The sequence below is a fragment of the Lactuca saligna genome, chromosome 6, assembly GCF_052625555.1.
Source record: "Lactuca saligna cultivar CGN05327 chromosome 6, ASM5262555v1, whole genome shotgun sequence".
Classification (NCBI taxonomy): domain Eukaryota; kingdom Viridiplantae; phylum Streptophyta; class Magnoliopsida; order Asterales; family Asteraceae; genus Lactuca; species Lactuca saligna.
The window spans coordinates 652,148-678,804 of NC_136422.1; the positions used below are offsets into that span (position 1 = coordinate 652,148).

The 26,657-nt window shown below is 36.5% G+C and overlaps 2 long non-coding RNA genes and 6 other non-coding genes across 15 annotated transcripts; 1 reads left to right on the plus strand and 7 right to left on the minus strand.

Annotated features, from left to right (window-relative positions):
• On the minus strand, window positions 1–8,184 carry LOC145000103 (uncharacterized). Of its 8 annotated transcripts, none has more exons than XR_013661124.1 (6): window positions 7,259–8,184; window positions 6,351–6,431; window positions 6,037–6,117; window positions 5,418–5,514; window positions 3,376–5,138; window positions 1–3,228 (listed from the first exon to the last, which is right to left on the minus strand). It is a non-coding gene; the product is annotated as an uncharacterized LOC145000103 (long non-coding RNA). The 8 variants fall into 8 exon arrangements; XR_013661125.1 differs by having other exon boundaries at window positions 6,351–6,407; window positions 7,259–8,183; XR_013661126.1 differs by lacking the exon at window positions 6,351–6,431 and having other exon boundaries at window positions 7,259–8,183.
• LOC145003504 (small nucleolar RNA snoR53Y) lies at window positions 7,001–7,077 on the minus strand. The gene has a single exon (XR_013661974.1). It is a non-coding gene; the product is annotated as a small nucleolar RNA snoR53Y (small nucleolar RNA).
• LOC145003705 (small nucleolar RNA snoR69Y) lies at window positions 7,217–7,314 on the minus strand. Its single transcript, XR_013662152.1, has one exon. It is a non-coding gene; the product is annotated as a small nucleolar RNA snoR69Y (small nucleolar RNA).
• LOC145003501 (small nucleolar RNA snoR69Y) lies at window positions 7,353–7,455 on the minus strand. Its single transcript, XR_013661971.1, has one exon. It is a non-coding gene; the product is annotated as a small nucleolar RNA snoR69Y (small nucleolar RNA).
• On the minus strand, window positions 7,509–7,599 carry LOC145003511 (small nucleolar RNA snoR118). Its single transcript, XR_013661980.1, has one exon. It is a non-coding gene; the product is annotated as a small nucleolar RNA snoR118 (small nucleolar RNA).
• On the minus strand, window positions 7,686–7,761 carry LOC145003698 (small nucleolar RNA R66). The gene has a single exon (XR_013662145.1). It is a non-coding gene; the product is annotated as a small nucleolar RNA R66 (small nucleolar RNA).
• A 280-nt stretch (window positions 8,185–8,464) lies between the features above and the next one.
• LOC145001441 (uncharacterized) lies at window positions 8,465–9,144 on the minus strand. Its single transcript, XR_013661590.1, has 2 exons — window positions 9,008–9,144; window positions 8,465–8,896 (listed from the first exon to the last, which is right to left on the minus strand). It is a non-coding gene; the product is annotated as an uncharacterized LOC145001441 (long non-coding RNA).
• Window positions 9,145–26,199: 17,055 nt separating this feature from the next.
• On the plus strand, window positions 26,200–26,306 carry LOC145003694 (small nucleolar RNA R71). The gene has a single exon (XR_013662141.1). It is a non-coding gene; the product is annotated as a small nucleolar RNA R71 (small nucleolar RNA).
• The last annotated feature ends 351 nt before the right edge of the window (window positions 26,307–26,657 follow it).

Sequence of the window (26,657 nt, forward strand, 5' to 3'; positions counted from 1 at the left end):
AAAAGAAGAAGAAGAAAATTTTACTATTGCTCTCTTAAAGATTGAAAAACACGTAGAACAAAAAGATATAAATACTACAAAAACAGCTAGGGCCGGCTAACCAAAAATTATCCTAACTGGACTCTAATTCCTAATAGATAATGACATTTAAAAACAACAACCCGATAAGAACAAATTCAAATAATCAGGTATCTGCCAGAATTCTTCACTCCCCCTCAAGCTGGGTATGAATATCAATCATATCCAGCTTGCCTTTCATGCTGTCAAATTTGTTCTTAGGAAGTGCCTTGGTCAGAACATCAACAATTTGATAGTTTGAAGGGATATGAGACAATTTCAGAATACTAACATCAAGCTTTTCCTTGATAAAATGACGGTCAATCTACACGTGTTTTGTGCGATCATGATGAACTGGGTTTTTAGCAATTTCAATCGTTGCATTATTGTCACAAAAAGAGTCATTTTTATGTTCTTTGACATCTTAAGTTCTTTAAGCATCCCTCCCAGCCAAATTCCTTCACAAATTCCATGACACATAGCTCGGAATTCAGCCTCCACACTACTTCTAGCTACGATCGATTGCTTCTTACTTTGCCAAGTGACAAGATTACCCCACACAAAAGTACAATAACCGGTTGTAGATCGACCATCTACACCGGATCCTCCCCAATCTGCATCAGTAAAGACTTTGACTTCTCGATCAACATTCTTTTTGAAAAACAATCCAACTCCTAGACTTCTTTTTAGATAACGAAGTATTTGGAAAACAGCTTCCAAATGTTGTACTTTTGGAGCATTCATGAACCTACTCACCATACCTACTTCAAACCCAATATCAGGTCTCGTATGAGCAAGATAAATTAGTTTTCGACCTAATCTTCGATACCTTCCTTTGTCAACCATCTCATCCCCATCTTGTGTTCGAAATTTCTTCCCTGGCTCCATTGTTATGGTTGCTGGTTTGCATCCTAACATCCCAGTTTCCTTTAAGAGATCTAGAGTATACTTCCTTTGTGTAACCGAGATGCCCTTCGTAGACCGTGCGATTTCCATACCAAGAAAATATTTTAGTTGGCCAAGATCTTTGATTTTGAATTCTTCAACTAAAACTTGTTTCAGTTCATCAATCTGCTTTTTGTAGTCACCGGTTATGACGATGTCATCGACATAGACAATCATGATAGCCACCTGTCCATCATTTGAGTGTTTAGTAAACATTGTATGGTCTGTTTGTTCCTAAGTAAAACCATAATTTTTAACCACTCGTCTCAGTCGTTCAAACCAAGCTCGGGGTGACTGTTTCAACCCATACAAGGAATTTCTAAGTTTACACACCATCCCTTTATTTTCTTGAGATTCGAGGCCCGGTGGAACGTCCATGTACACTTCTTCTAGTTCTCCATTTAAGAACGCGTTTTTTACATCAAGTTGATGTAACGGCCAATCAAGATTAGCAGCAAATGAAAGTAACACTCGGATGGAATTCAATTTTGCTACAGGTGCAAATGTCTCTGCATAATCGATATCATAAGACTGTGTGAAACCTTTGGCGACCAGCCTGGCCTTGTATTTGTTTATGCTTCCATCAGAATTGCATTTGACAGTGAACACCCATTTACACCCAACATTTCTTTTTCTTGGTGGGAGACTTGTGTATTCCCAGGTTTCGTTTTCTTGAAGAGCATTGATTTCTTCGTTAACTGCATCAACCCATTCTCTTTTTGATGTTGCCTCCTGAATTGTTCTGGGAACCTGTACTTCAAAGAGTGAAAGGGCAAAAGACTTGTACTTGGTTGATAGTTTATCGTATGAAACAAAATTACTTATTAGGTGTGTTGTACAACTCCTTTTTCCCTTTTGTAAAGCTATTGGTATTTCCAAATCAGAATTATTAGAATCAATATCTGAACAAGAGTTTTTAGACTGTGAGTTACCTTGTGTACCATTTGCTGCATTCGTGACTTTCTCTACCACATGTTCTCTTGGTTCTCTTGGGCGCCTTGTATACACGATAAGGTTTTCTTGAGCATCTTTGGTTGCAGCTTGTGGTTCAGTAGAATTATTAATTGGTCTGGAGACTCGACAGTAGAATTATTAATCGGTCTTGGAGACTCGACAGGAACAGGTATTCCAGAGTTTAGATGTTGATTTAACTCATAGGGGTTTTGATTTGGATAAACCAAAAACTGATATTCTATTGATCTCTCCCCCTGAATATTGGTTTTGGAATAATAGGGTTCGTCTTCAAAAAAGGTAACATCCATGGAATGATACAGTTTTCGGGTGGATGGAGAATAACATTTATACCCTCACTGATTTGGAGAATACCCTAAGAAAACACATTTTACAGATCTAGGGTCGAGTTTGCTACGATTAGGCTGATGATTATGAACAAAGGAGGTACACCCAAATATTTTAAGTGGTATTTCAGACACGGTTCGAATATGAGGGAAATTGGATCGAAGAATTTGGTGTGGGGTTTTGAAACCAATCACCCGAGAAGGCATTCAATTGATTAAGTATGCAACAGTTAATACTGCTTCTCCCCATAGATAATTAGGTACAGAACTTGAAAAAAGTAATGATCGAGTTACCTCGAGAAGGTGTCTATTCTTTATCTCAGCAACACCGTTTTGCTGCGGGTTATCAACACATGAGGTGATATGGACAATTCTTTGTTGAGTCAAGTAATTTCCTAATTTAGAGTGAAAGTATTCCTTCACATTATCAGATTTTAGGACTTGAATTTTTGTGGCAAACTAATTTTGAATCATTCGATGGAACTACTGAAAAATTATACCGACCTCATATTTGTCTTTCATTAGAAAAACCCAAGTGATACGTGTATGATCGGCGATGAACGTGACAAACCATCTTGAACCAGACACGTTTTTAACTCTTGAAGGACCCTAAACATCGCTATGAATTAAGTAAAAATGGATGAGAGGGTTTATATGGAAGAGGAGAGTAAGAATGTCTGACATGTTTAGACAATTGACACACTTCACATTTAAAAGAACTAGGATCTTTATTAAATAAATGCGGAAATAATTTCTTGAGATAATGAAAATTTGGGTGACCTAATCTATAATGCCGTATCATCACATTATTTTGACTTGAAACATTAAAAGAAGATGAAGCTTGACAATTTCTTGAATTCTCGGCTTCACAGTGGTAGAGTTCATCACGGACTTTAGCACTGCCAATCATCTTCCTCGAACTCAAGGCCTGAAAAACACAAATAGATAGGGTTAACAGTAATGCAATTCAGGTATTTCATAAGTTTGATGGGAGAAAGTAGATTGTAGTCAAGACTGGGAACATATAACATTGATCGTAGTGTTATATTTTTTGAGATGACAACTGTACCAATACCTGTGACTTTCACGTCTTCTCCTGTTGCAACTCTAATAGTCCTTCCGTTTGACACTGGTTGGAATTCAGTGGTCATGTGATCGGTGGCACCACAGTCTACTACCCATGGTTTTGTCCCAGATGCACTAGTTGTGAATGCGGAAGAGAACCCACCTTGTTGTGCAACCATGGTTTTTCCTTTATCTTCAAGGGTTGTACTTTGTAGCACTTTTCGAAGGGCTTCCAGTTGTTCCTTGGTAAACAGTTCTAAAGTGTCACTTGTTGCCATATTTCCACGTGAGCTAGGCTTCCAATCAACAGGTTTACCATGGATTTTCCAACAAGTTTCCTTCGTGTGACCGGTACGTTTGCAATGATCACACCAGGGCCGATCAGTCTTCTTATGAGGAGGTCCAGAAGCTGGTGAAGATTTCGAGTTGCATGTAACCCTGGTTGCAAGAGCCGATCCATATGTTGTTGGATTTCCACCTGTGCCGAGCATCACTCTTCTTCAGTTTTCTTCTCTTCGAACCTCAGAGAAAACTTCACGAAGAGTGGCAATAGGTTTAGTGCTCAGTATTCTTCCTCGTACCTCGTCAAGTTCATGATTTAGCCCAAGGAGAAATTTGTAAATTCTTTTTGTCTCTAATATGCGTTTGTATTGTTTTCCATCCTCAGAACAACTCCAAGTAAGACTATCGAGAACATCTAATTGTTGCCAGTAGCGATTTAAGGTTGTAAAGTAGTTTGTCACAGTAAGTTCACCTTGTCGGAGATCATGTAGGATACCTTTGATTTCGAATATGGCAGATGTATTTTCTTGGTTTGAAAAGGTGTCTCGTGATGCTTCCCAGATTTCAGAGGATGTTTTGTAGAACATGAACTGTTCGCCAATATCAGGTGTCATAGTATTTAGGAGCCAAGACATTACCATATTATTTTCTGCCTTCCACTTCTTGAACCCTAGACTTTTCTCTTCTGGTTGAAGAAGATCGTAATCTTCTTTTCCTTTTCCTCCAATGAAAATCGAAACAACGTGTGACCATAAGTTGTAATTTTGCCCATTTAGCTTGTAACCGGTGGGAAGAATGATATAGTCAGCATTTGGATTTGATGGGATTGGAGGTGGATTCTCTGAGGATGATTCTGAGGTTACTTCGCTGACTAGGGAAACAGGGATATCTCCGAATCTGATTCCGGTCATGGTGACTCAGAAACAACACAAGACAGAGTAGAGTTTATTGAGTAAGGCAGGGTAGGGCATGCTCTGATACCATTAAGAAACATGTAACAATACCGAGAAGAAAAGAAGAAGAAGAAAATTTTACTATTGCTCTCTTAAAGATTGAAAAACATGTAGAACAAAAAGATATAAATACTACAAAAACAGCTAGGCCCGGCTAACCAAAAATTATCCTAACTGGACTTTAATTCCTAATAGATAATGACATTTAAAAGAACAAATTCAAATAATCAGGTATCTGCCAGAATTCTTCAATTACATTGTCATAAAAGAAGCACAGGGGTTCTCAATTCCCTTGTGTTGTTGTATGGTCAAACGAACAAAAGAAGTTGAGGGCAGTTGTCGATGTGATGAAGTGAATCCCCCGTATCAGCTTTCCTCAACGACACATTGTTGATCATCTTCTCAACACCATCTACACTGATATATCAGGTGACTCCTACAGGTATGACATTACCCTTCTCCATATCCACATTTAGACAACCACCAGTACTTGTGATATCTGATTTTCATCTTCTTGATGTTTTTTTTTACCCTACATCTAGTCAATTTTATTGCAGTTAAGTACAAGGTCGGTTGATTACAAGGTTAGTGTTTTTGCACTGGTAGATTTTTATAGTAATTTCTATGTATATGTGTATGTATTTATATGTATTTATGTACTTGCATGTATTTGTCTTTGAATATGTGTATTTATATGTTTCAATTACAGGTAAATAATGATCATAGCCTTTCAATATGTAAATAATACAAGGTACGATTTTTGGATTTTGTTAAATTATAATGCACTCTATGAAAATATGAGAAAATACTACTTTACCTTTGTGTATTCGTATATTTGGTTTATTCTAAAGATGCATTGTTGGTATATTTGGTCTATTTATTCCAGATTCTGTAAGATCTTGATTTTCTGCAAGCTGATATAAATTGATTAGATTCACTTAATTAAGAATTCGGTAAGCATCATTGTTGTCTACATCTTATGCTTTATCACAATGAAGCTCGTTATTTGACTAACAAACATGGGCAAAACTGTTATTTTTAAAGAATTGCCTAGTTGGAATTAAAATTCTATAATAGAAGGAATTAAAAGTATTTTGCTATAATAAACAAATGAATGAAAGTAAGTTGCCTTTTTTGTTAATATAACACAAATACATAAAATTTACATAATACACTTCTATTTTCAGCATTTGTAGGTGTAATTCCAAAAATGCCCCCTTTCTGTAACTTTTTTCCTTAGCGACTATTTCCAGCTTTGTAATTCAATTCCACATATTTTAGAGTTCCTTCATGTTGTGGTCATTGAGATAAAACTCTATCATATTTACCAATCTACTTTTGTTTGTTTATTGTTGTAACTTTAATTGAAAGTTCTGCCTCTTTTTATCTCTTTTTGTTTCGTTTGCATAAATTAATGAGAGCATCCGATTACTCACCGCAAGCATCAAATGATTGTTCATCCATTTTTCTGTTGGCATCTCCACCTTGCGAGCATCTCCACCTTGCGTTCCCACCAACTGCTTTATTAGACAATAAAGATTTTTGTCATTTATATGAGGTTTCTTTCTTATGTTTTTTTTGTTTGTTTTCATGGAGCTGCTTATGTTAGTTCTTGTATTATGATGAAGATAGTATTTTGCTACTTGATATCGACAATTATAGCAAAACTTCACTAGATTTGGAAAAACAATTACAGCAGATGGGTTCACGAAATCAACATCAGATTAAAACATTGAATACACATTATTACCTTGAAATGTGTTCACGAAATCGACTTCAGATTAAAACATTGAATCCACATTGTTACCTTGAAATGTGTTCAAGGAATCAACTTCAGATTAAAACATTGAATACACATTATTACCTTGAAATGTATTATGATGAAGATAGTACTTTGCTACTTGATATCGACAATTATAGCGATCTTATTGAGTTTCCAATCATAAAGAAACTATTGCATTAGCTTCATTTGAGGTACTTTTCCAGCTTTTTTTCAGTTGTTTTACCTTTTCTAATTTGTTACTTCAATTGACTTCATATGTCTAACACTCATTTAATCCATACAACGCAGGAACCTTCCCTAGTTAATAGATAATTTATAAATTATTTTTAAATAACCATAAAATAATAAAAAATATACTGTTTCAATGTGTTATATAAACAATTATTCTTAAATTTATCTGATTAACTGTTATTTTTTATTTTTTGTATCTTTGTTATATTAAAATTTTAACCACCAGGTAACACAAAGGTTATAACCTATATAATTCTTTCTAATATAAACATTGTTTGGTTTTCTCAGAGAGACTGTCTTAGATGGATTACATTGTTTTTAGCTGTGTGTTAGATATAAACATTCAATCTGACATTTTGTATCATTAAGTTCCGTAAATGTTTTTTTGTTCCTTCAGAAATGACATAACAATGTATCATCAAAATCAGAATTAGCATGGTCAAATTCATGCATCATCAGGAACATCAAACAGAAAACCCACCAAAATTGTGTTTTATATCACTTGTTTTTCAAAATTACCGAAAGCTAAACAAAAGTAACAAAAAAATTTCAAAATCACCTCAAATATGTATTAAAAATCATCAAAAGAGATTAAAAAATAGCCCAAAGCTCAGATTAAACACTAAACGTTGTAATTCCCTGACCTTAAACAAATTAAAGTCTCATAGAGCTGGGATTAGATAATGTCATCATCATTGCAGTTACCTTAAACAACAAAATAAAGGGTTAAAAATATAAAATAAAGCTCAGTTATACATGAACTAATTTTAATCCACAACCTTAAACATATTAAGGTCTCAGAGTGAGCTGGGATGCAAGTTCAATCATCATCGCAAACAATAATCAACAAAAAACTTGTTTCAATCATGTAAAGCAATTATGATTAAAGATAAACGATCAGACTAGCTTTCTAGGCTGCATTATGCATCAAGTCAAGCAATTAATTCAATTGCTCTCAGAGCCCAGTGCAAAATTCATCATCTCTGAACACTTTATAATTTTTACGAAAAAAAATCGGTGAAAAAATTCGTCGTATATCAGCTGAAAGTATAAAGAACTTATTTTGAAAGGATCCTCAGCGAAAATGCTTATAGCTTTTCATCAAGATGTTAAAATCAGGTCTCAAAGATATCATGCCATCATCGGATCACCAAATTCGATTTACAAATGTCGAAAAGCAACATCAATTAGTACATACAGAAAGAAAACCACACAGAACGTATAAAAGTTGATGAATTTAGCGGGGTTTTATTAGCTGCGCCCGGTGTTAACAGAGGCAAAGCGACTCAACGTTTCCGCAATAAATTTACGCCTCTTGAGGACATAAGTCCATAGAAAAATCACATAAATTAGTTAGATTTGTACAGGATTTCTCACAAAGAGGCGAGAAAATTTTCAGATATCTGTTCTAGCGAAATCACAGAAATTCAACAACAAGAGACAGTATCAGAGATACCAGTTAACATGCAGATGAACAACCTCGAGGCGTTGGAATATTGTGGATCTCTGCCTGTGTGTTGAATAAACCCTTACAGCTTCAGTTTATATAGTAGTTTCATGAGTATGGCGATTAGGGTTTGAACCGATGAAGAGGGAAGTTTTTGATATTATGGATTTGGGGCACCTAACTGTGGCCCAAATCGCAGCCCACTTTTCCTGTTCAAGCTCAATCAGCTTTTTATAAATTATTATATAAATAACTATTATGTTTTATATAATTATATAATAATATAATTTTGGAACATAATGGAAGTGAGAAAAAAAATATTTAAAGAAATAGAGTCGAATATATATATTTTAGTTTTTGCTTCAAATCGATATAAAAGGAGGATAAACACAACATGCAAATATACAATAACAAACCCATACATTACATATTACATATACATGGTTGTTTCTTGATTTATCATACATACCATGTCAAAAAAAAGAAAGAGGACCCATAGATAGTGAATCCTAGATTCATGTACTCAATTGGTTTTATTTATTCATAACATCACCCATACATACCTCATGTCAGATGACAATGGTTTGCTTCAACAGTTAAGTAGCTAATGGGCACCTCCTGGACGATTTGCCGAAGTATATGTGTGATGACTATCCACTCCTGCATCAACTTTTCCTTCTTCCTCCTTTCCCGTGTCTGGATTTTTTATTGTTCCAAACCCTCCCTTTCGTCCCAAATCAACGTTCTCTTCAATGGTTCCCAAGACTAGCAGTAGGGCTACGAAGATCATGAGCCATGTCTTGTTCTTCTTCATCATTGTGTATGTACACTGAATCTAATTTAATGAAAGAAAATTATTCATATATATAATTATCAAAACTAATAGAGAAACCCTTGTAATTTGATTATAAATCATAGAAGAAGAATAAAAGTAAAGAGTATGAACCTTGTAGATTTTTTCCCCAAATGATATAGATGTAAGAAATTTTTAGTGGAGTTAGATTAAATAAGTAGGTATTTCAACTATTCATTCTATGGTGATGAAACATCACACGAATAATATCCAACTTACATTAAGTAAATAAAAACGTAGCAATGTATTATTGGTCGAATGACATGAATCTTAGTAACAAAATTAGTCAATGGAAAAATCAAAGCTCAAGATTATGTAGGTGGCCCGTTTTAACTAAAACGAAATATTTTAACGGATTTAAAGTCCAACTTAATGGCCCAACATATCCTGTAACTAAAAAAGTTTTTCTTTTATTTTGCTTTGGTAAATTGCAAGACTATATTGGATTTTAATATTGATTTTACTTTTTTTTTTTAATTATGTCATTATATTTTTAATTTGATTGCAAAATATCGACCAAAATTACCAGTTCTTCCTGTTATTCCCGAACCATTTTTTTTTGAATTGCAATAAAGTCGTTATATTAACATAAAATTTCGATTTTGACATCAAGTTTTTTTTTTTTTTTCTTAATTATATCATTATATTTATAATATTGTCCAATATCAACCAAATGACCGACTCGATACAAACCCTATATTTAAAATCCAATCATGTCACATAAGATCCGATATGACTTCCACATCGTTTGTAAACCTAATTTTCAATTTTTATTAATTAAGAACGAAGACTATGGTCATAAGAAAAATATAAACTAACAAATGTGACATTACGGCTTAATTTTAGACTACAAAATACAATATGTCTATAATAATATTTATGTTGAATTCATGTTGACTGAAATGATAACAATTATGGTAAATGGAATATTGCAAAAAACTATGTCTAACACTAAATTATATGAATTAAATATTTGTGGGAGGATAAGAAGGTTTAGCACTAACAAAATGAATTGAGAGAAGTAATCATGATTTGGAATTCGTATTTACTAAAGTTTACTCGATAACATTCTAACACATATTTCCATTTTACTTTCATCATTATTGTTACTGGACACACCTTTTTCGGATGCACCCTGCACTTAGAGCATCGTTTATAGGTGTATTTGACAACGATTTTTTGAAAGCTTGTATTTATTTTAATCTTAAGAAAAAACGACTCGAATTAAATAAAATGGTTCGTCGAGCATAAGTTTAACACTTTTATTGTAAACAAATAGTTCATAATCAAAAAAACTACTTCACATAACTCTTAGCTTTTGGTTTTTATTAACTTTTAACTTTTAGTTTTTATGTAATTTTATATTTTTAAAATCTTCCGACTAGTTTGCTGAACATTTTTATACAAATAAAATCTCAAACTTTCAACTAGTTTTATCAAACATGTCCCAAAACCAACGATTATTTGATAGCCCTCTAAATAGTTATATTAAGAGGTAACATCTGAATTGGACAATTTTCATAATGCTTGATAAAATCATTTTTAGTTTTATAAAATCATATCGGAAATGACACAAACGAACCTACTATGTATTTCGATTTTATATTTTCAATCCCTAAAGTTATTTCCCTTTAAAGAAATAAAGTTGATGTCGATTTACTTTTTTAGTCACTACGACCTAATATACCAGGTTACATAAATCACATAAGCATTTAAATTTGATATGTCATATGATTAATATTTTTTTAGTAAAAAATAATAATAAAAAAACTTGGGCCTCTTTATATATATATATATATATATATATATATATATATATATATATATATATATATATATATATATATATATATATATATATATATATATATATATATATATATATATATATATATATATATTCATGTTATCCATAAATAAATCAAGACAAGAAGATCATCTTTAAATTAAAACATATATGGAACATTAGAATGAAACACAATCTCGAAGATGCACTACAAGGAGAAAGAAAGCAAAAATAATAATAGAAAAAGTAAAATAAAGTCTTAGGAAATCAAGAACAAAGCAGAGAAAAATCCATGAAATCAAAACATAATTTAGAAATCTCCTTTTATCAATCAAATATATATCTACACACCAGAAGCATAAACTAAAAGAACTCACTTGCAACATCATATCCTCCGACCTCATCTTTAACAATGACTTCATCTTCCACCAACAAACACACATATGCGAAACAAATCACAATCGATGTTGAAATCTAGAAAATACAAACACTACAATCTTAAGATTTTGTTTTTTTGAACCAACAAAATACATTTTGAATTTTGAAACCCAATAAATCGAGATGGTACTAGGGCGATAATCGATTGGCTCACGTAGCAATTGACTGGTTATTGAGCAAATATACTGAGATCGAGGTTGGTGTTTGTAGCTTTAATAAGATTTAGGTCCTCCTAGATCCTTCGATGAGCTTATACAACATTAGGATTTGAAATCTAGAGATTTTTACATTCAAAAGGTTATTTGGCAGTGGTGGAAGGTGGTGAGTAAGTAATAACGTTGGAGGGAACAGCGTAAGCTCCGACCATGGAGCAGTGGTGGAATCAACCACGAGAAGATTGGATGATATATTGAGAGTTGAGGGAAGAAGAGATGTACCTGGGTTTCTTATGCATTGTGAGGGACGTTTCCAAAAAGAGAGAAAAAGAGGGGGTAGAGTGGGTTTGGAGAAGACGATGCCTTAAAGAGAGAGAGAGAGGGTGCCCTCATTTAATAAGAAAGGCTCTTATCTGGCATTTTATCTAGTGACATGAGAAAAGGGTAACCGATTTACCCCTTCAAAATTTCGAAAATGACCTTTTAAACCTGACAAAAACAACTTTGTTCCTTTAGAGGGCAAGAAAATAACTTTAGGAACTAAATGGGTAAAGTCGTAAAACATAGTAGGACCGTTGCGTCATTTTTCCTAAAATCATATGCCTTTAAATAGTTTCTTAGTCATATAACTCTAAATAATTTTATATTTTATTTGTTAAAATACTATATTTTCCCCTTAGCACCACTTCCTCACGTGATCCTTACCATATCCTTCCATCATATAACAACATCCTTTATCAACCAGACTGGCGCCACCACTTCCTTCATACACCTATTAGAGACACCTTTTTAATAAATATGTCTATATATCTATCTATGTACTCTCTCTCTCTCACACACACACATACACACACACTTTTTTTTACAACATCTAACCTAAAAGCTTTCCATCACACATCCTCCCCCACCCCTTATTGAGCTAGTCTACACTATGAGTCTGTACAATGATTTTGGTATTTAGTCCACTCACATCATTGATTTGATACCAAGTTGTAACGTCGTGATTTTTACTTACAAATTTTCTTTTATTTGTAAGTATACTCTTAATAGAAAATGTAATTGAAGACTTAATTATTCAGTATTTCAAAAATAGCCACCAACGTTACATTTACTTCAAAACATCACACGTTAAAAAAATTTAAGATATATGAAAACCAAATGAAAATAAAGTAATAACCAAAACATGTCCAATATGGTATCAACCTATTATGAAGGAAAACATCAATATCATAACTACCGAAGCAACCCAACCTCACCAGCCATCTCCTAAAGCACTTGAACTAATCCATGACAAATGAAACAAGCATATGGCAAGAGTCAACAATGGCTATGTGTAACATCCAATTTTAGAATGTTTCTAATTTCGGGATAACGAGATATAATTTGATCAAACGTTGGGAGAACTCGCTAGCGGTCCTCTCGCTTTAGTCAGTTCAGCCAATCCACTACTTCCGTACCCAACTGCCTTGGAGCCTTTTGGAGCCAACCCACATGTCCACTTGTTCAACCTACTCGATCCACTCCACCCGTTTCACATGTTCCACTAATTCTAAACTATGTGTAACACCCTGTTTATTTATTAAATATATAAATAAACTAATGAACGAATAGTAGCCCTAAAATAAATAATTGAAAGTTTAAGGGGGGTTAAAAATATAATTTTCGGATTAGTTATAAAGAATTTTTGAAGTCGAGGGCTTCGTGGTAATTATTGGAACTTAAGTTGAAAAAAATGTGAGAAGGAGGGACTAAAAATGTTAACATGGCTGAAGTTTGATCATTCATACCTAATTTGTAAAGGGTTTTCGATGGTGGGTTTCAAATGGTAACTTATGGACTAATTGTGAAAGGATTTTGGATACTAGGGGCTTGTAACGTCCCAAAACTCCGTACCAAAATTTTTTCTTTAAATCATTATCAAAGTCATATTCATAAAAACATATCATAAGTCATAACATAAATTAAGAGTATTAATTCCAAAACATATTTCATTATCAGAGTAAAACATCCCATGCTGACTAATCAATGGTGTGTGCCATGCGATCACCCTGAGCTCTTCCCTCCGCTACCGGAAGTACCTGAAACCAAAACTGAAAACTGTAAGCATAAAGCTTAATGAGTTCCCCAACCTACCACATACCCTGCACAAACACATACAACATATATTGGGCCATGCCCGCTATTTCGGGCCTCGCCCTTACCTCGAGCCCCGCTTGCTACAACGACCCCGCCTGGCTTCGAGCCCGGCTCGGATACAAATCTGTTTCTTTTAGGCCCCGCTTGTCTCTGGGCCCCGCCTGCTAACCACATATAGTACAAAATAACATATAACAAATAACTGAACATACCGTACTGCATTCTTGTCCTTAGGCCTCGTCTGTCTTGGGCCTCGCCCCTGTCCTGTCACTAGTGAGTCATGCAACCCCATCCAAGCTCCTACGGTAAGTGAGATACGGGCCCACGCCCACACTCACTCCATACCTATCTTGGGCCTCGCCCATGCTCTGCTACTAGTGATACATGGAACACTGTCCATACTCTACTATTGGTGAGATACGGGACTTCGCCCACACTCACCTTCCTACCAGGCACCTACATGCATCACACAGACAACAAGTATACTCTATCATGCAAACCATTCCTTGGTGTAGCACCTGGTTCCTGGTATGTATTTTAATCTAAGTATTTTTGCATTTTTTAATTGGGACTCAGCGAGTTGTAGGCCCGACTCGCTAAGTAGAGACGAGATTTTGAGCACGTTTAAGTTGGCGACTCGGCGAGTCCATATCCTGGACTCAGCGAGTCCATATCCTGGACTCGGCGAGTCCGCCAGTCTATAAGAAACCCTAGATCCACGGGTTTTGCACCCCATTTAAACCATGTTATGAGCCCCAACCTCGCCTCCTTCACCCTTAGAGCATCATTTAGCAAACCCTAACCATTCCTTGAGCATTTTGAGCATTTCTTGTGTGAATCTTGAAGTTTTGAAGAGAAGAAGGAAGCTAGATCCAAAGGAGTAGAAGGAGATCCAAGATCTTGCACCCACTACAGAGTTTATTGAGATAATAATCGGATTCCTTCTGTTTCTATGATTGATTCTCCATTATTAATCACATTTAGGCCATTTCATCCACTTCTTAGATTGTTTATAGTAGAGAGATCACATTGGGTTGAATAGCCTTCAGATCTAGCCATGTTTCAGTTCCAAAAACTTAGATCTTATATGTGACGACCCAAGTTATCCCGTTACATTTCTCCGTTACCGTTAACGGAATATTCCACTCTTCAAAAGTTCCATTAATGAGAAGTCGTCAAGTTTAATAAACATTTCAATTGTGTATGCTTATATGTCGTTAAGTCGTGATAAAAGGAAATAAAAATACATAACACATATTTCCATTTACTTAGAAAATATTAGTTTATTATCATGATCGCTAAATCGGGTGCGACCAAAAGGCCCGTTTAACGACAGTATCGGGTAGAATTTCACTGTGTCCCGACTCAAAACCCTATGTAAGGGTGAGTGAAGTCCATTGGAGACTTTTTACACACTCTCTCTATACTCTCTCTCTAGACCCGTTTTCGCCCCGAAACCGCAACCAAACGCTTCCATATTGTAAGTCCGCTTACCCTAGCTTATTCTAAACATATTGATTTGTGTTTATAGCCCAAAAATTGGACTTAGAAGCTATGAAAAAGGAGTTTACGGCCTAAGAACCTCCTTAGGCCTTAAACACCCAAAACAAGGTCAAAACGACCCAAACTTGTCCCAAATGGCTTGGAAATAAATAGAAGAATTAGCCTAGGAGTGTTTGCACATTTAAAACAATCATTTTGTGGCATAAAAGAGAGTTTACAGCCCAAGCACATGCTTAGGCCGTAAACACCTCTAAACCTTGTTTAAATGTCCCAAAAACACTCCCAAACCACCCTTAGGCTTTATACATAATTTAGGGACTTAGTATTTGGGGTTTGGATCAATTAAACACATCAAAATGAAGGGAAAAAATGAGTTTACTACCCAAGCACATGCTTAGGCCGTAAACTCCCCAAACCAAGCCAAAATGTTGGTTTTTGTCCCCCAAATGGCCTTAGAGTATTTCTATAAAATGCTAGAAAGGATTTAAGAACTTAAACACAATGAAATGAGGCATGATTTGGAGTTTACGTCCCAAGCATTTATCTAGGCCGTAAACTCCCCAAAACCCACTCAAATGATGGTTTTAATTCTCCAAAATAACATCATACTTCATTAGAAATCACTAGGAAGGCATTAGGGGCTTTAAACTTCCCAAAACTCTAAGGATTAGAGTTTACGGCTGTAAACTCCTTTAGGAGTGGTTTCTTGGCCGTAAACTCATAGATCAACCCCTTAGAAGCCTCAAATCCACTCATGCCTTTTATGAAAAGTACTTAGAAAAATCCCATGAACAAGCTAGAAGCCTTAAAACACCCTATAACCCATCACCATGAGTTTATGGCCGTAAACTCATGGTGAGAAGTCCCTGGGCCGTAAACTATATATTAAGGGGTATTCTTGGATAGCAAACTCCGTTCCTTAGCCATTCACACCCTTAAATGCTACCCGGGACACCCAAACACTTAGCCAAAGTGTTTTCCGCTCCTGTGAGCGCGTATATTTGTTTAATTAGTATTAAATATACTAATTGTATGTGAGCATATGTTATCATATGTTAAATAGGTCATTGAGTGTGTTCGAGTCATTACGTGGCACCGAACGCCCAAACAACACTCTAGTTGGACCTACATACACCAGGTGAGTTCATACCCTTGAATGAACCTTTTAAATGCTTTTAAATGTTTTATAGGGGGAATACAAGTTAAACATGCCAGTTATCACGTCAATCACATGTGATTGATAACCCGCATGCACAAGATTTTACCACTTTACACTGTTTTACGGAGTGGGACACTATAATGATTTTTACTTATACCGATTTATCCAAATTCATTCTAAATTGGTTTATGAAAGATCCTCTAAGGTTTTTAAACATATTTTACAAAAGAATACAAATTGTGATTTTCTCTGTACATAAAGGCTTTTCATTTAAGATTTCCCTTTTTTTACGTATACATTTACTTGTTAAACACTGATGTTTCGCTTATACTTATTTTATACTCTGACTTGGTAACACTTTCACTTATACCTATAGTCGCTTATACTTGATGACGCTTATACTTATTCACGCTCTTACTTAGTAATATCGACTCTACTTCAATTATACTTGATATCGACTCTACTTCACTTATACTTGATACGCTCTCGCTTCACTTATTGTCGCCTCTACTTCGTGATACGCTTATACTTGTTCGACATTTCTACTTCACTTGCGACCGCTCCTACTTCACTCGTTAGACACTCCTACTTCACAAGAATCACTTATACTTGATACACTTATACTTTACGATTATGTTATTCCACACTGTATGAATTCACACCACGATGATATGTCTTCAATTATTACACACTCAGTCATAGTTAAATGTACGTCTGTGCTTATATAGGTACATATAAGTAACGATTGAAAGACTTAGGAAGGCTCATCCGCCCTATTTCCTTTTCTTCGTTGAGATGTGGTCTGGTGGGATCAGATGGCCGTCCGAAAGTCGTTTGTTTCATTACTTATATACTATGTGTATGAGTATGGACATACAGGGAATTCTCTAGTCAAGTCAGTTGAGAGTCTCTACCTCTATTCTACACTTACTTTAGAAACACACTACCCACTGTTTGGAAGTCTCTATCTCTAATACGTCACTTGCATCAGAAATCCACTCCCTTCTAGAAACACACTATCCTCTATTTGGGATGCATCTTCGGGACGCGGCCTTCTCCGACGTCTAGTTGGTAACCAGAGTCTCCTGTAGGGAGAGCGAACATTGTGTGTATAGGCCTATACGGGATTGACAACCCCGCACCCTGACTGCTAGCTACAGTCCACGGCCTACCAAGCCAAGGGGTGACAAATGTCACATTATATAGATGCTTGTAGGGCGTCTAGAACTCTAGTCAGTATGGTTACGAGTATCCTAGGTTGCCTTATAATTCATGGTTTTAAGGTAACGGTATTTCGTCAGCAATTTACACTGTATGCTGATGACACCTTTTTCAGAGTCACACTGTTTGACCTTGCCAGATGTGTCTTTCATGTGATACTGTCTGCGGTCTGTAGTCTCTGTTCTGACCTTGCGAGATGTACCTTTCATTTGGTATCGTCTGTGGTCTGTCTTCACTGTTTTGACCTTGCTAGATGTGTCTATCATTTGACACTGTCTTCGGTCTGCGTTCACTGTCTTAGACCTTACCAGCTGTACCTTTCATTTGGTACCCTCTGGGGTCTGTGTCTCCATTTGTTAGACTGAACCAGACGTGTCGTTAGCTCGATTCTCTCCTGGAGTCTATGATTCTTTTGCCTTAGTCAGCAGTCCTCACTGCTGAGGCATATGTTATTCCATGATGTCTCTTGCTTTCTTTAATAATCAAATTCAGTATTTTGATAATAATAGCAATTAAGGGAAACTTATTTTTACCACAGACTAGTCTTGGTAGAAGGCTGCTTTTATTAAAGAAAATATAGGATTTTCTGGAAAGAACACTAATACACTGAAAACACTTAAACTACTACTTTATAAAGTTATTTGACTAAATGAAACTAAATACTTATGAACTCACCAGCATTGTAAAAATGCTGATACTCGCTTTTCAAATAACTTGTATTCTCAGGTTAGCATTAGATAGGTACATCCCCGGAGCTGTTGATGAAGATAGCTTAGTACCACGCTGTACTTATTCTATTACTTGTATTACTTTGAATTGTTGTAATGTAACCTTGTAAAACTATTACTATTAATGCAATGTTTTGTTGTACTTTGATTACTATAATGCATGTGTTGTGATACTTGACATGACGTCATCCGCCCCAGAACGTTTCCGCCGTTCCGGTTTTGGGGTGTGGCATTATACCTTTATGGAGCCATTTTGCATGAAAGCCCTAGATCTACTCTTTTAAGTGTCTTTTGAGCCTTTAAATCCCTTTTCATGCATATGTACACGTAAAGTTGGAAACTTTACGTGGTAACCAAGCCTTAAGAACCCAGATCTATAAGTTGTATACATTAGTTTTGAGCAGAATCAACTGTATAGAAGTTGCATGCAACCGACTCGGCGAGTCGTTCTTCAGACTCGGTGAGTCGAGTCGCGAGTCCTCAAGTGTTCCCCTTCTATGTATTATGCCGAGTGAAACCAGTGAGTTTTAGGTGGACTCAGTGAGTCGGAGATTGGACTCATTCATTGAGGGACTCGGCGAGTCCAAGGCAATCTTCATATATCAAGAACAGACTCGGCGAGTGATATGCGTAAACTCACTTAGTTTTAATCCTACTTTTAGTTGTAAAATAAACACACAAAGGCAGTGTACCTATCAATTATGGAATAGTTTAAGCAAGTAGGGTATCGAACACAGGGAACGACAAATTAAAATTAAAAACTAATTCTATCTAAATTAATTAATAAGTAGATGGTTTTCTCTAGTTTTACAAGACTAGAAACTTGCTAACTATTACTTGATCTAAAAGAAACTAGAAAAACAGAGAATTAACTAGATTCAATAATGCAAAGGAACTTCTATTTAGTTCAACTCAATTGATCATATGGTTGATTTCAAGGTAATAGTGCAATGGATTAATTCTTTTGTTGGTTACCGATTCAAGTGATTAGGTTCGTGTTCACTACACTAATCCTTAGCAAATAAACTAACTTAAACAGTGATCAGTTGTCTAATACAATTTAGTTCACTAGATTAATTATTCGGATTACTTTAGACTTACAATAGTTAATCAATTTTGTTTTTATTAACTTCTTGTTGATGGTCATCACACAAGCTTGCACATAAATTTACTTAATTTTCTTATTAATCCTAGTTTCATGTTCATTAATCCTAGACATATAGCAAAGTAGTCACAAGATATATGAGGTTGATAGTCAAACGATGTTCATGCTATTTAATTATCTTCCTATTAACAGAAAATTAATTATCATTCACACACAAGGTTCTTTAGCAAGCTAAAATAACAAATAAATCACCAACATTGAATTAATCCTACTAATAATCAAACCATAGTCTCAATTTTGTATCCCCAAACAGATGTTTAAGAGTTTGAGCTCATGATTGAAGTAAATAACAACACAAAAACGAATTCTAATTGTCTAACCATAATGGAAAACAAAAGATTAAGTATAATGATGGAATTTGCCTCAAATCTCCTTCGGGATTGAATTGTAGCTTCTATCTTTGTCTTCTAGGGTTTCTCTAGCCTCTGAATCGCAGCTAATTACTCCAGAATTATCCCAGAAGTTTTTTTTCCTCGATCTGAGAAGTTATCTATATATTTGCGTATCGACTCGTCGAGTCAGGTGGCGACTCGTCGAGTCTGCCTCACAATATCCATATGCGATAAGCATTTGGGTTCCCGAGTCATTATCCTCACTTGGACTCACCGAGTAGTCGATTCTACTCGCCGAGTAGGTGCTCTTTTTGGTGTTTTTCTTCTTTATCCAATTCCCGAGCTCCTAACCGCTTCTCCTGCTTCCTTTTGCTTTCGAGCTTCGTTTTTGGACTGAAAATACAATTTAAACACTTTTAAGTACCTTTTGTCCATGAAATGCGATAATTTAGCTAATAAATGAATAAAAATCTATACTTAATACAAACTAAATATGCAGATATCAAAATACCCCACACTTGACTTTTGCTTGCCGCCAAGCAAAACTGAATTTTAATACATTAGAATTATGTATGACAACTCCAATCTAACCCAGCCATTATGCCAAGACCGCAACGCATGCATTTGTGTCTAAAATTTTTCCTAAGAACCCCCCATACTCCAAATACTCACAATCCTCATAAACATTCGCCCATTCACCCCGAACTATGCTCATTTTATGCAACCCTCCGAATCCATCCTCAGAAAACCTCTTACCCTCAAGGTATTTTTAATTGAGCAACCCAAGCATACATAATCTAGAATTACAACTTTTCGATACCACTATGGAGCTCTTTGAATCCTTCACTTCCTTGATAATTTGTTCTCTGATCTCTTTGAATTCACCACCTTGTATTGATTGATTTTTGGTATCTTCAACTTTTTGGATTTCTTGGAATTTTGATCTTTAGATCTTCACTTTATTTGCTCCAAAATTCTTACAACTTTTCTAGTAATTCTCTCTTTTTTTACATGTATTCCTCATTTTTTTCACTCAAATCCCTACATGCTTAAGCAGGGGCGCTCAATCTCAACCTTTATTGGCTAACGATAAAAATTTTCCTGGATACATTTCAGGTTTAGGCTGCTAAACGTATTGCATCCCTTAGGCTGAGCAAGGTCGTGTTTTTGTCTCATGATTTCACTGGAATATGGAAGCCACAAATGCACTAGAACGTGTATAGGCTCAACTAAACATTTGGGTTTTCATGCAATCATCAAATACAATTCTAACATGGAATCCTAATTTTGTTTACCAAAATTTCCTAAATTAAATCCCTAAGTCATATTTTTGGTATGCAATAATTTTTTTTAAAATTAGCCTAAATTAAGATTCTAAATTTTCTAATATGTGACTAACCCCCTACCTCACACTTATTTTATGCAATGCCCTCATTGCATATTATGCAAAATAAAAATGCAAATATAGAGAGAATTGGAACAAACTCCCCTGGGGTAGCAGTCGATAGGTTGACATTCTTCTTTCAAGCTCCTACTTCAATTGAATTTAACCATGAAAACAACGCATCCATGACTTGGGCATCAAAATCTCATGTGGCAGCTCCAAATATGCAGGTAAAACAGTGCAAAGTCTTCAAGAATTGATATGGAAGAATAAGTGATCAAGTGGTACACTTAGCAACATCAAATCAGCAGTCCTTTGGTATAAAAATGATTGACTCATCAAGTCATATAGAGGACTCGTCGAGTACCAGTACGGCCATCTCAGAATGTGTGAAAATACAAGGCGACTCGTCGAGTCAGTTAAGTGCTCTCGACGAGTAGCCACTGGACGAAAAAATGGCATTTTACAACTGTGTCAGCCTCTAAGAACTCTTCGAATAGTGCAAACTCACTTTTAGACTCAATTGCTCATATCCCTAGGGATTGGACTCAACACTTTGACTTTAACGCTTCGCTTCCTTAACTCTCTTTCACTCGTTATAACACCCGTTCGCTATGACTTTAAACCCTTACTAAGCAAGCATTCCTAATCCAATCCTGAAAAATGACTAACACAAACAATCATTAAACAAAATAAAGTCTTAACAATTCATACACACCAAATAATAAAAAAAAACAGAAAATGAAAATTGTTTGATTAAAACACAAATAAATCAATCTTCCTCCTTATCATCATCCGCGGCTGCTCCACTTCCGCCTGCACCACTTCTTCTCGCACTAATCACCTCATCCCATGACGGAATAAATGGGTAATTGCCACCATCAATATGTGGGATGTTGAAGTGGTCGAATAATCGGATGTGGGATTGATTACTGAAGTTGATCCCACATGCCATTTGATCTTGTAGCCGCCGCATCTCCACATTGTACCAATCCATTGGTACATCTTCATTTTCAACCGGAATCACCGGCGGCTCGTCCTCCGCATCCCGTTCCCGTCTTGATCTAACCCTCCTTCCCGGTGCTTCGGGACCAACAACAGGGTCATCATGCGGGATAGCATAATGACCACCACCATAGTCTTCAATTATTCTTGCTCGCCGGAAAAGAATTGGATTGCATGGAGGTGTAGGAATCATCGTCATAAAATTCCATGCACCACGGTTCATCAACCCAAATGAGGTGGCTAACCGGGTGACAAACATACCACCATTAATACGGGAAGTTTTGCGATCCTTGACCGCACCCTCCGCGAGATACGAAGCCAAACACCATGGAATGTTGCAGAAGATACCGGGTGTAATAATGCTCCATAGATAGAAGACATCAAAGTTAGAAACCTTGTCATCATCCTTTCTTTGATTAATGGTGGAAGAAATGAGACGATGTATAAGGCGGTGGGTAGGTGATCTAATGGTCCCTTCTTGTGCCGACTTTGGAATATAAACCTTGTTTCCAATTGTATTCCACCAACCCGTGCTAGTTACTCCGTCGGGAAACACCATATGAGTTTGCTCCAAGAAGGCCCAAAAGATAGGTGTTGAAACCAAGGGCTGGTCATATATCCCCAATCGACAAGCAAGATCGATCACCGAACAGTGATGAAGTTCACCCCCAAGGCAAAAACTAAAACTTGATGGGTGATAAAAATCCGTTCCCCCCGTGAAAGACACCCTGGAGAAAAACTCTAAACATAATTCCAAGTACACCGGCTCTTGAATCCGAAAGACCCGACTCCACCCGTCACAAATCATTGTCTCGCCTCCATGGGTAAACTCCTTCAAAAGATAAGGAGCTAACTCCTCTTCAAACCGCACACTTTGTAACCACTCCCAATCTATCTTGTTAGGCACGTACACTTCTTTTTTCCGTATGTCAGCCAGCTTCTTCTTCCACTTCCGCATTGTTGAAGCGGACTCGATTCGTGGAAAGTTTAACCAAGGAAAATCCTCTTGGTTTGCACTTGAACTATGCCTCCTGCTAAACATACTTCTGCAAAACAAAGATACAAAAACCCAGAAACATAGATCATAATTAAAAAAAAAAAAATCATGCACAGGTTTCCACAACTCGACTCGTCGAGTCCATGTTTGACTCGGCGAGTCGCATGAACTGTACGAGTCAGTCGGCGAGTATACTGAAATTGGGCCATGAAACCTGCAGATCACTTCAAGGGTTTTTTCTAGACACATGTATATAAGGTATTTAGCACAAATAAGCAAGTAAAACATCATATTCCATGAAAAATCAAAACCCTAGAATTTACTATTCTTCCAAAATCAGGTTTTTTCTTGCACTGTCCATCATATTCAGTCTTATAATCATGTTCTTAACAGAAAACAAGAAGAAATTCATTACCTTTTGAGATGATACTTGAAAGATTTGAAGAATAATTGAAGGAAAAAGATGAATGCTTGGGAGAGAGTTGAGAGAGAGGCGCACGACGAGTGCGTGTGAAAAGAAACTGATGTATTAGGGTTAAACCAGAAATAAATGTTATTATTTTATTATTATTATTATTATTATTATTATTATTATTATTATTATTATTATTATTATTATTATTATTTTTTGTGAATAATACCGACTCGTCGAGTCGGGGCCAGACTCGGCGAGTCAGGTCGCGATGCATGATATTTTTTGAAATCTGTACTGACTCGTCGAGTTATGGTTAGACTTGGCGAGTCTATTGCAAAAATCCAAATTTTCTAACACTTTTTGTAATTTCTTTAGAAAAGAACACTTTTTTCACCCCACACTTAGTCCATACGCACTCTCAAGCAAACATATCTGATGAATTGGAAGATTAAAATTCTAAAAACGAAAGAAAAATGCAATTAAAAGAAAAGGTAAAAGAAAGCAAACTCTAAATAATGGGTTGCCTCCCACCAAGCGCTTCTTTTTTAAGGAGTCGTTTGCTGGACTCCTTCCCGTCTACGTCTCGTCATCTTCTAGCATCGGGAATTCACACCTTATCTTTTGTGGTTTGTACTTTGTCTTGTAAGCGTGAATCTTATTTTTATAAGCCCTTTTTAATTCCTCTCTTTTTTTTCACAGCATCATCCTCAGTTGCTTGGGCTTCCCTTTTCCTCTTTTTCTTTGTTACCCCATTCTTTTTCGCCTTCTGTTGCACCTCATTCTCTTTAAATTTAATTACTTCATATTTCGTGATGGTTCGTGCTTTAGGTTTAGTAGTGAATGGTTGATCAGCTTCCACCCTCCTTTTCTTTGTCTCTTCATCCTTGCCTGTGCTCAACCCTTCTTCAAACAAAATCATATCAAGACATGCTACAATGGCGTATTGAACTTTCATTCCCATTCCTCCTTCTGTTGTTTTTTCTTCTAAAGAATCATGTGTATTATCGAAATCCAAGGTATGTGAAGAAGTAGTAACAAACAGATCTAAGTCGGCCAAGTCTTTACCCAAGTCGACTGGACTCGTCGAGTCCATTAAAGTGACTCGGCGAGTTTGAGCGGGTTCCATCAATTCTTGGGTGTTTTCTGAGTGGGCTCCTTCTAGTAGCCTTTCTAACTCCTCCAAGTCCTTGTTAACATCTCCATCTTCTTCAGAGTGTATCGAAAACTTGCTTGGATCTTCTTTTAGCAAATGTGCAAGCTCTTTTTCTAATATCTCATCATCCAATTGGATCATTGAGACTTCTTCATTCTTTTCCTCATCTTGCTTGACTTCTGGAATAGCTTTAAACATTATAGACTCATCACCCACCCTTAATGTCAATGTAGACTCACATATATCAATTAAAGCACACGCGGTGTTCAAGAAGGATCTCCCCAAAATAATTGGAATTTCGGGGTCTTCTTCCATATCAACTACCACGAAGTCTACTGGAAAAATAAACTTGTCAATTTTTATAAGGAGATCCTCACAAACGCCTTGGGGATGAATTATCGTCTTATCCGCCAAATGGATCTTCATATTCATCGGCCTTGGTTCTGGTAAATTCAACTTCTTAAAGAATGAAAAAGGCATCATATTGATGCTTGCCCCCGAATCAGCTAATGCTCGGGTGAAAACTTCATTACCAAATTGGCATGGAATCACAATATTTCCTGGATCACCCTTCTCTTCAGGTAGCTCACTCATCAATACTTCCGCGACTTCAGCCAAATCTTTCCTAGCAGCAAAAAGGCCCTTAAGCAAGTTGATGTATTTAGGTGTTTGAAGTATTGTTTCCACAAATGACACATTAACTTGTAGAGTGTTAACATGTTTCATGAAGGTTCTGTATGCTTCTACTTTTTCTGCAGGCATGGCTTTGATTGGGTATGGCAGCGGAGGATTATAAGGCTTCAAAGAACTGACAGGTTTATCATTTGCGCATGGACTCGTCGAGTCCAATGGAGTGACTCGGCGAGTCGAGTCGGGTTTTGCTGGGTCCGATTCTTCTACCTTTTCTTCCTTCTTCTTAGAGATTCTCAGTGCTTCTGTAAATGTTCCTTCACTGCTGGAGGTTATTACACTTACATTGTCCATTCTTGGATTGAGTTCGGTGTTGCTCGGAAGTTGGCCCGGTTTTCTTTCATTCACTTGATGTGCAAGCTGTCCCAGCTGTTTCTCAATGTTGAGAATGGATGCTTGCTGATTCCTCAACATATTTCTGGTCTCTTGCATTGCTACATCGTGATCATTGTGTCTTTTCTCGGATGCGGTTATGAATCTTGTTAGCATATCTTCTAAATTGGCCTTCTTTTCCATCACCGACTCTTCCTTTTGATAGAATCCCCTCTCCTTCTGCTTGTATTTCTCCTCCTTAGCCTTTTTATATTCTTTGTATGGGAGCCATTCCTTCTTCGGTTTCCTCCAATCTTCGTCGTATCTATCGCCACTAGAGTAAAACACTTGAGCCTTTTTATTTCCGTTTTCGTCTCGATCACAATCCTTGGTGAGGTGGGACCCACCACAACTTTCGCATCCTACCCTAATAGAATGGATTGTTTGATCCATTTTTGTCATTCTTCGATCTAGGCTCTCGAGCTTAGCTATTACCGCCGCCATGCTATCATTCACCAGGTTCACTGCTCCACGACTTACTTCATTCCTCGGATTGTGGTATTCTCTAGAATGCTTAGAGAATTCTTCAATTAACTCCTTGATTTCCGGAGGCGGCTTTCTGGTGAGCGGGACTTGTGAATTGAGCAGTTGGCTTGTGGAGACATTAACTCCATCATAAAAAATGGAGACCTCTTGTTGGCTATTAAGGTCATGGTGTGGGCAATTTCTAAGTAGGCTCTTGTACCTTTCCCAAGCTTCATAAAGGGATTCTTCGGGTTGTTGCTCGAAGTTGGCAATGACTTTCTTTAGCTTGGCTATCTTGGAAGGTGGGCAGAAATGGTCTATGAACTCTTCTTTCATCTTGGCCCATCTGGTGACCGATCCAGGAGGAAGTGACTATAACCAATCTTTTGCAGCTCCTTTAAATGTGACAGGAAGCATGCGAAGAAGCTGGATCTCGCGAGGCACATTTGGTACATTGAAGTAATCAGCCACATCATTTACTTCATCCAAGTGCTTATAGGCGTCTTCGTGATCTTTCCCGTAAAAAAGAATCTCCTTGAGTTGAGCGAGAATATGGCCCTTTAGCTCGAAAGTAGCGATAGCGGGAATTGCGGGTTGCATAAGTCCCAGGCCGGTGTCATAACGCTTCCTATTCTTCCA